The sequence below is a fragment of the Uloborus diversus genome, chromosome 4, assembly GCF_026930045.1.
Source record: "Uloborus diversus isolate 005 chromosome 4, Udiv.v.3.1, whole genome shotgun sequence".
NCBI lineage: Eukaryota > Metazoa > Arthropoda > Arachnida > Araneae > Uloboridae > Uloborus > Uloborus diversus.
Genome location: NC_072734.1, coordinates 106,286,370 through 106,293,649, shown reverse-complemented (window position 1 = coordinate 106,293,649; position 7,280 = coordinate 106,286,370). Strand labels below are relative to the sequence as shown.

The window sequence follows — 7,280 nt, the reverse complement described above, 5'->3', positions numbered from 1 at the left end:
AAGCTGAAAATTTAAATAGTTAATGGTATTTGGAGATTTTTTTTTTTTGTGTGTGTGTGTGCCGTAAAGACACACGACAGAAGTGAAACTTTCTTTTTGCATTGTGAACTGTCAGTTCACCCGCACATTTTCTCTCACACCACGCTCTTGTTCTTTCAGAGCCCTAGATTACAGACAACTAGAAAGCTAAACAATACTCAAAACCCACTTTTTAATTGCTACCAAAAACAATAAAAAAATAATAGTAACTATGAAGTTTAGTTTTGTTAATGAAACTTTGCAAACTAGTTTCAAGGCTGAATTTAAACACTGTTGATTACGCTTTTAAACTGATAACTTGACTTGAATCAAAGAAATCTTTAAAAACCTGTATTATTTGCAAAGTTTAAAATACCCAAAATCCACAAATACATGCTTGCTTAGGTAAGGCCTTGAAAGAAATTTGTTAAATTTTTAATACAAGTAATTTTATAATTGCTATTATTTTTCATTGTTTTTGGAAACAATTAAAAAACAACTACGTCACTTCCATCACACAAAAAGGTTATAGATAAGAATTTCAAAACCCTCGCATAAAGTTTCACTTTAACAGAAATATTTTGTCAGTAAATATTTCACACCGAATTGATAAAGCCTCAATACCGACATCATCTTAAATACGAAACATTATGGTCTTCCTCGTATTCTTCATAACTGTCAGATAGTTTGATTTTTTGGAAAACACGTTAACTCCTAATTCTAGTTCAACTTATACTACCATTCAAATTATTCTTTAATGAACCTTTACTTATACAGGAGTGTGCACAGAAATTTTGGGGCCCATCACAAATGACTTTTCCGGGCCTCCCGCCATATTGTTTGCCCCCATATTTCACGCCTGGTTTTAAAAATATTGGGCGTCCTTCAGCCTGGGGCTCGGGCCAAAAGGTGTCCCGTCTCCCCCTCCCCTGTGCACGTCCCTGTAACATATACATAACATTACTATTACGGCAATTTTCGACAGCTCAAGGTTTACAGTATAACTTGAACGTGTCAAAACAATACACGCCCACATTGACACATTTCAAGTAGCTGAAAGTAGATTTTTATAAACGTATTACTGAATAGTATTTACCTTCTATTTATTACATAATAATAAGTTCATGACCATAAGATTCATATTTTTTTGAAAATATTTTCAAGCAGTGAGATGCAAAGGGATGTAAGTGGGCACTTACTAGTTTTGAGTAAACCGCGTTTAATGATAAGGTCCTAATAGGTAGGTTTTCATTGAAAAGATGTTTTAAATCATGCTGTATAACAGAACCTATTAGGGCTACTAATACTATCTCTTGCCCCAAGACAGAGGAGAGGTTCACCTACCATTTGGCTGGTTATCTCCAAATTTTTAATTTTACCACTTACATCCCTTTGCTTCTTAGTGCCTCATATTATTATGAAAAGTCGGACCAGTAGCTTTAAAAGTTTGAAAATACAAAATGAAAATAAAGCAAAATTTATCGAAAAGTTGAAGAATCATGTTATTTAACACCAACTCTCTAAAATTCTTCTCTTTCCCTAAACGTAATTAATGATAGCCAACAATCGTGTTTTTGTTTCCCATTTCAATTCCGGAGCCAGTCCGCCAAACCCTTCTCCAAACATCGGCCGCCCTCCATCGAAACAATTTTGGAACAGAAATGGTAAAAACGAAAGTGTAGACTAAATTTCATGATGTTGGGTGAAAAGTTGGGGTTTGAGACTCTCCCCGGAAGGTTTTCGAAATTGAAGCTTCAAAAAAGGAATTGTAGACTGCTTTCGATAATGCTTAAGGAGGAGGAAGAAGTTTTTAAAATTGTATTTCTAAGAAGTCGATTTTTTTAACCATCTGTAGTGATGTAGGGGAAGGGCAGGTTCATGGGTCCGGCCTAGAAATTGTTTGAAATTGAAAACTTAAAAACTCGATTGTTGGCCATCTTTGATTACGTAAGGGGAAGAGAGGGGGAGGGTTTAGAGATAGGTTGGAAAATTTTATCATTAACGATTTGCAATTCTGTTTTTGACGTTAAAAAGAAGTACTTTGAAAGAGATTTTTATCAAGTTCTGGATGGGTTTAAACTGGAATAGAAGAAGCTGTAGATTTTATCTTTATTGATTGAAGAAAAATGCTACATGAAAAAAACTTACAAATTTTTATACTATTCAACAAAGGTTTTACCAGCTTCATCTTCAGAAAAAACTCTATTCCGCATCCCACATCATTGTGAATACATACCATTTCAGGAGCACAGAGAGTCAAGGAGAGTCCCTTGTCAGTTACGTAGCCGGGCCCCCGAAAAGAAGAAGAAAAGAAGAAAAAAAAAGAAAAAAGAGGGAGGGGAAAAAATTCAAAACTACTTATTAGAAAATAATTAACTCTATTTTAGTTACCACAACAGAAAATACCAAAAAAGTAAATTTTACTTTATCTTTACGTTTTTACTTATTAGGAGTTTTTACACCTTTTTCTTTCCTCTTTTCTTTTTCTTTGTTTCTTCTTTTTTTTGTGTCAGTGTCGCCGGACCCCCCAAAGGCTCGGGCCCCTAGTTTCCGATAAGGCTGACATAGCCTCTCGTCGAGCCTGTACTATTTAACAACAAAGCGCCGTATGTTGGAAATTGTTTTTTTTTTTTTTTAAATTGAGCAGGATACACGTGCTTCTGACAGCAGTCATGCAAAAAACTGCGCAAATTCTTTGATGCTTCTAGATTTGTTTAACAAAGGCCAGCCAGGGGATCAAAACGCACTACGAGGTCCATGGACGCCTCCAACACAACAGTACGAATCCACATCACCTTCAATAGCTAACTGAAAAAGTAAAAATAAAATATTTCAATAACAAATAACTCATTGCACTTATAATGATTAAATTTTGTAGAGCGGTTTAAGGGAAAATTCAATAAAATAGTCTAACTCAGATGTAAAAATATCATCTTTGCTATATACTCGTTTGTAACGTTTTTGACAATGACGTCACGAAGCAAAGAAGAAAAATTAGGAAATCGGGAACCGAGATAGCAGATAAAACAGCACTTACTAGATATTACCTATTTGACGAATTAGAGAAGGTCACCAACTTTCTATAAACTCTCATTGGCACAGCACCCGATTCTATATGAATCCCTGTGCTGCACCGCTCATAAAATTGAAAGTGTTTAACAAGTTACTAAAATTATCACAGAAAAAGCTATTTTTATGCATTGGATTAACAAACTCATTTTTTCAAAATTAAGTAAGTTCCTAATTGAGGCAGTGAGGAGCAAAGGGATTTAAGTGGACATTTTCAAGTTTTGAGTAAAATGCGTTTAAAGTCCCGATCCTTGGTAGGCTTTTATTGACAAGCTTTTCTAAATTTTGTTGTATAGCAGCACCTACCAGGAATCTCGTACTACCTCTTGCACCAAAACAGAGGTGAGGACCCACCTACTAGTTGTGCCAGTTATGTTTAAATTTTTAATTTTGGCACTTCATCACTTTGCTTCTCACTGCATCAATCGTACTGTACTCAGAATTTGGAGACCTCGCTGGGAACTACTCCTTCGCTTGGGCTCAGCTTATTTCTTCATGGTTAAGAAATAGCTCAACCAGTCGACTTCGGATGCAATTTCTGGATGGCGCAACTGGACTGTCGGTGTAATAAATATAGCAGTCTCTGGATGTCATAACTGGGCGGTGGGTAAATTAAATGTAGCAGTCTCTGCATGCAGGGACGTGCACAGTGAGGGAGAAGGGACACCTGTTGGCCCGGGCCCGCACCTGAAGGGGACCAGATATTTTTAAAATGTGGGGTGAAATATGGGGTAAACAATATGAAGGGGGGTCCGTAGAAGTCATTCGTGACGGGCCCCATAACTTCTATGCACGCCCCTGTCTGTATGTCATAATCGGGACTGCTTAGTCCCACAAAGTGTTTGCAGTCAAACTGGTCTGACGAACGATGAAATGTTGCTGGAGTCAAAAAAATTGATAGCAGTATACTGTAGCTTTTTCTGTTTTAATTAATTTTCCTTTTCTTTTTTTTTTTCATTTTTGTACTTAAGTGCTATTTGGTTTCCGCTGAAAATGAAGCACGTAAAAAACGTCAAATTCCTTCAGCTCCGTATTGTTAATATGGAATAACAAAATGAACTCCTTCAAATATCTCAAAAACTCCTCTCTACAGATACTACCCATTACCTTTACGGCAGTATGAACGTAACGTTTGAAAACAGCTACAGAAGGTCGTGAGACGCATATATGTGTGGCTTAAAATCTACGATTGTCATATCTGCCCATCACCTCCTCCCCTCGCATTTCTTCGTTCATAGTTCCAAGGAATAGAAAAAAATAAAAGATAAATCTGACAAATTTTGTTGCAATCACGTTTAACTCATATGAAATACTAAAACATGTCATTTTGCTGAAAACAAATCTTGATTAGGTCGCTAGCGACAAGTTTACAAGGCTGCCTTCAACTACTACGCAACATTTCTCAGCTTTTCTATGTCACTCGGTCCCAACTGCGAATAGCGACCTGTTTAAATAGCAGTGTCGGTGACACGAGACCCCTTACATGACGTCCCGAGAGAAAAAGACGAGCTCTCTTATTATGAGGGGTCACGCTGGGGCGGGTTACGGTAGCGAAATTCCCCAGCGTGTATCATGTGACATCGTGTTACGGAAAATTGCAGCCATTTAATTTTTTCCCCTGTCAAATTAGGTTGACCCTTTCTGATGCGGTGTCTATTTGACTAGGATCTATCAATTCCATTCTTTTGAAAGCTGAAACGTCGCATTGAAGTAATTTAGCAAAAAAAAAAAAAAAAAAAATATAATAAAATAAAATAAAGTTCAAACTTACTGACACTAGAACAAAATGAAGTTTGTCAAATTCTGACTTTTTTAAAAAAATCTTTTTTTTTTCCCCTTTTAAATTTCTTTTTGTTATACAGAGCGTCCACGAAAAACCTATGGGATTTTGAAAAATCATATCGAGTTAACGGTATGAGTTAGGTAAGGAAAATTCTGTACTTCAGAGTCAGACTGAGGCAAGTCCAAAAATTGCGATTTTCCGTTTATTAGTACAGTGTATGTAGACGCCTATTCCACGTCGAGCCATGTGAGCATAGTTCTTGAAGAAAAAAAAATCATTTTCAATTTTTTACCAGGGTCAAAAGAACGCGCGACCCATCCTTCACAGACGCCAGAAAAAACTTTTCCTCTCTCTTATAAAATTACCATAATGTGACTTACGTCCTTCTAACTCTGAGATACAGAATCAATTGCGAAGAAATCGTAGCTGACCAAGTTTAATACACCCTAGTTTCAGTTTTTTTTTCCACACTGGATAGAGAGAAAGCATTGGATGCCCGGTACATCTGATACATGGGAAGAATTGGTATAGACAAAGAAGCAACACATTAATGGGAAAAAAAAAGACATTCACTTTAGAATATTCGTGAATTGAACTGGTTTCGATACTAAACGTCTCGAATGAAAAATTCTTAATTCGTTTTCAAGGTATTTAGTATCATCTGCTTTTCGAAGACCTTTAACAACTACCTAATTAAACTTTCCCCACTAAACCTAAATTCATTACAGGCCATACATAGTGGAAAAAAATGTACTTTAAGGCACAATATATTTTACTTTACTTCATGTTCACTGTCCCATCTCAACCTAAAACTGATCACAGCTATTGTCTAACTAGGGGTGTCCCCCCCCCCCCCAAGTTAAATAGAGCTAATTCCCTCCGAAAAATTTCTCAACACTATTTTCGTTTTTTATTTTTAGCTTTTTTTTATTAATTTTTTAAATATTAGTTATTTAGTTTTTATTTTTTAGTTCTCTTTTTTTATTTCATTCACTTTTTTAAAAAATATTTTATTTATTTATTTATATTATTATTATTATTATTATTACAATAGTTATTATTATTTTATTAGAAAAGTTCAGTGCTACGCCAATGAGAGACACACACACAAACTAAATAAATAAATGAAATGAAATATAAACAAAATACAATAAAATAAAATGAATAATTTAAATTAAAAATAAATCAATAAATAAATTTAACCCCCCCCCCTCAAATTTTCATGGCGCAACTTGCGCCATTAATCCCCCCTTGTGGGCACCCCTGTGTCTAACCAATATCTATTCTGTTTGCATTCCATAATAGCCACTGTATTACACACCGTAAGCAATCTTTATTGCATTTCGTAATCCATTTATTACTGCACCACAATTTTTCTTCATTCATTAAGCAATTTAAAACAAACAAAATATCTTGTTACCTTTTAAGTGTTTCATTTTACTCCACTCTTTCGGTAACCATAACCTAGAAAAATGAGCGAAAGATTCCCTGTATAATCACAGCTTTCCTCAACTTCTTCCTCCACACTAAGTTTGTTAACTCAGCCATCGTCTATATCCAAACCAACCAGACGAAACATTCAACAATTCTCTCTCTTTTTAACCATCACAAACGCATCCAACAAGTTCTCAACTCTTTTGCTGACGCTAACTAAATTAAGAACTCGTGGAGCCGGCGAAAATAAACCGAGGTCAAAAATTGCCAGAGTGGAGTTTGAACGCTACGAAACCCTATGATTTAACACCTTCAAAACATACCTTCAACGTATCATTAGGTAACCGTGCCTCTTTAAGATGGCGCGGTAATTGCACGGGTTGCGAGATATTTGTTTAATATTTTCGCTTTTAAAACAGGTGCCGATTTTCCCCCAGCGGGCACTAAGATTCTGGAACTCTTTTCGTTTGAACAACTTTTGATGGGTTTTTCTGCTCTTGCATACTGATAGTGCTAAATGAGTTTAAACATTACATCGAGTTTTAACGCTTTTATTGGCCAGAAACTTTTAAAACTGCTAATTAGTAGCAGTAATTCAGAATGAATCTGGCGCTTTGAGAATTAAACGAGAACGCATTTTTAGGGGGATAAAATCGCGGTAATAAAAATACAGGAAAAGTACTTAAAATAATTAACATTTAATTTGGCCAGTTAAAAATGTATACTTATTTCCCCTTTTATATTTTAAATATTATAATACATGTCTCGAGGTAACTTTTTCATAGTAGTATGTGACCGAATTATTATGAAAAACCCAGATTCAACGTCTCCCGCATTTAACGTTTTCCTGAATTCAACGTTTTTCCTCTTTGGTCCCGAAATTTTTCAATGCGGTTATTGTTATTTGTTCCCGTTAATTACGTTTCTCTATTCACCGCATTTCCGCTTTTAACGTTTTTACACAAATAATGTTAAC

The 7,280-nt window shown here is 35.5% G+C and overlaps 1 long non-coding RNA gene across 1 annotated transcript in view; it reads right to left on the bottom strand.

The window, feature by feature from the left end:
• Positions 1–2,137: 2,137 nt before the first annotated feature.
• The window catches only part of LOC129220486 (uncharacterized), a 78,352-nt gene continuing 73,209 nt past the window's right edge, over positions 2,138–7,280 (bottom strand). The window contains exon 4 of the long non-coding RNA XR_008580473.1: positions 2,138–2,826. This is a non-coding gene — a long non-coding RNA (uncharacterized LOC129220486). The remainder of the gene's footprint in view (positions 2,827–7,280) is intronic.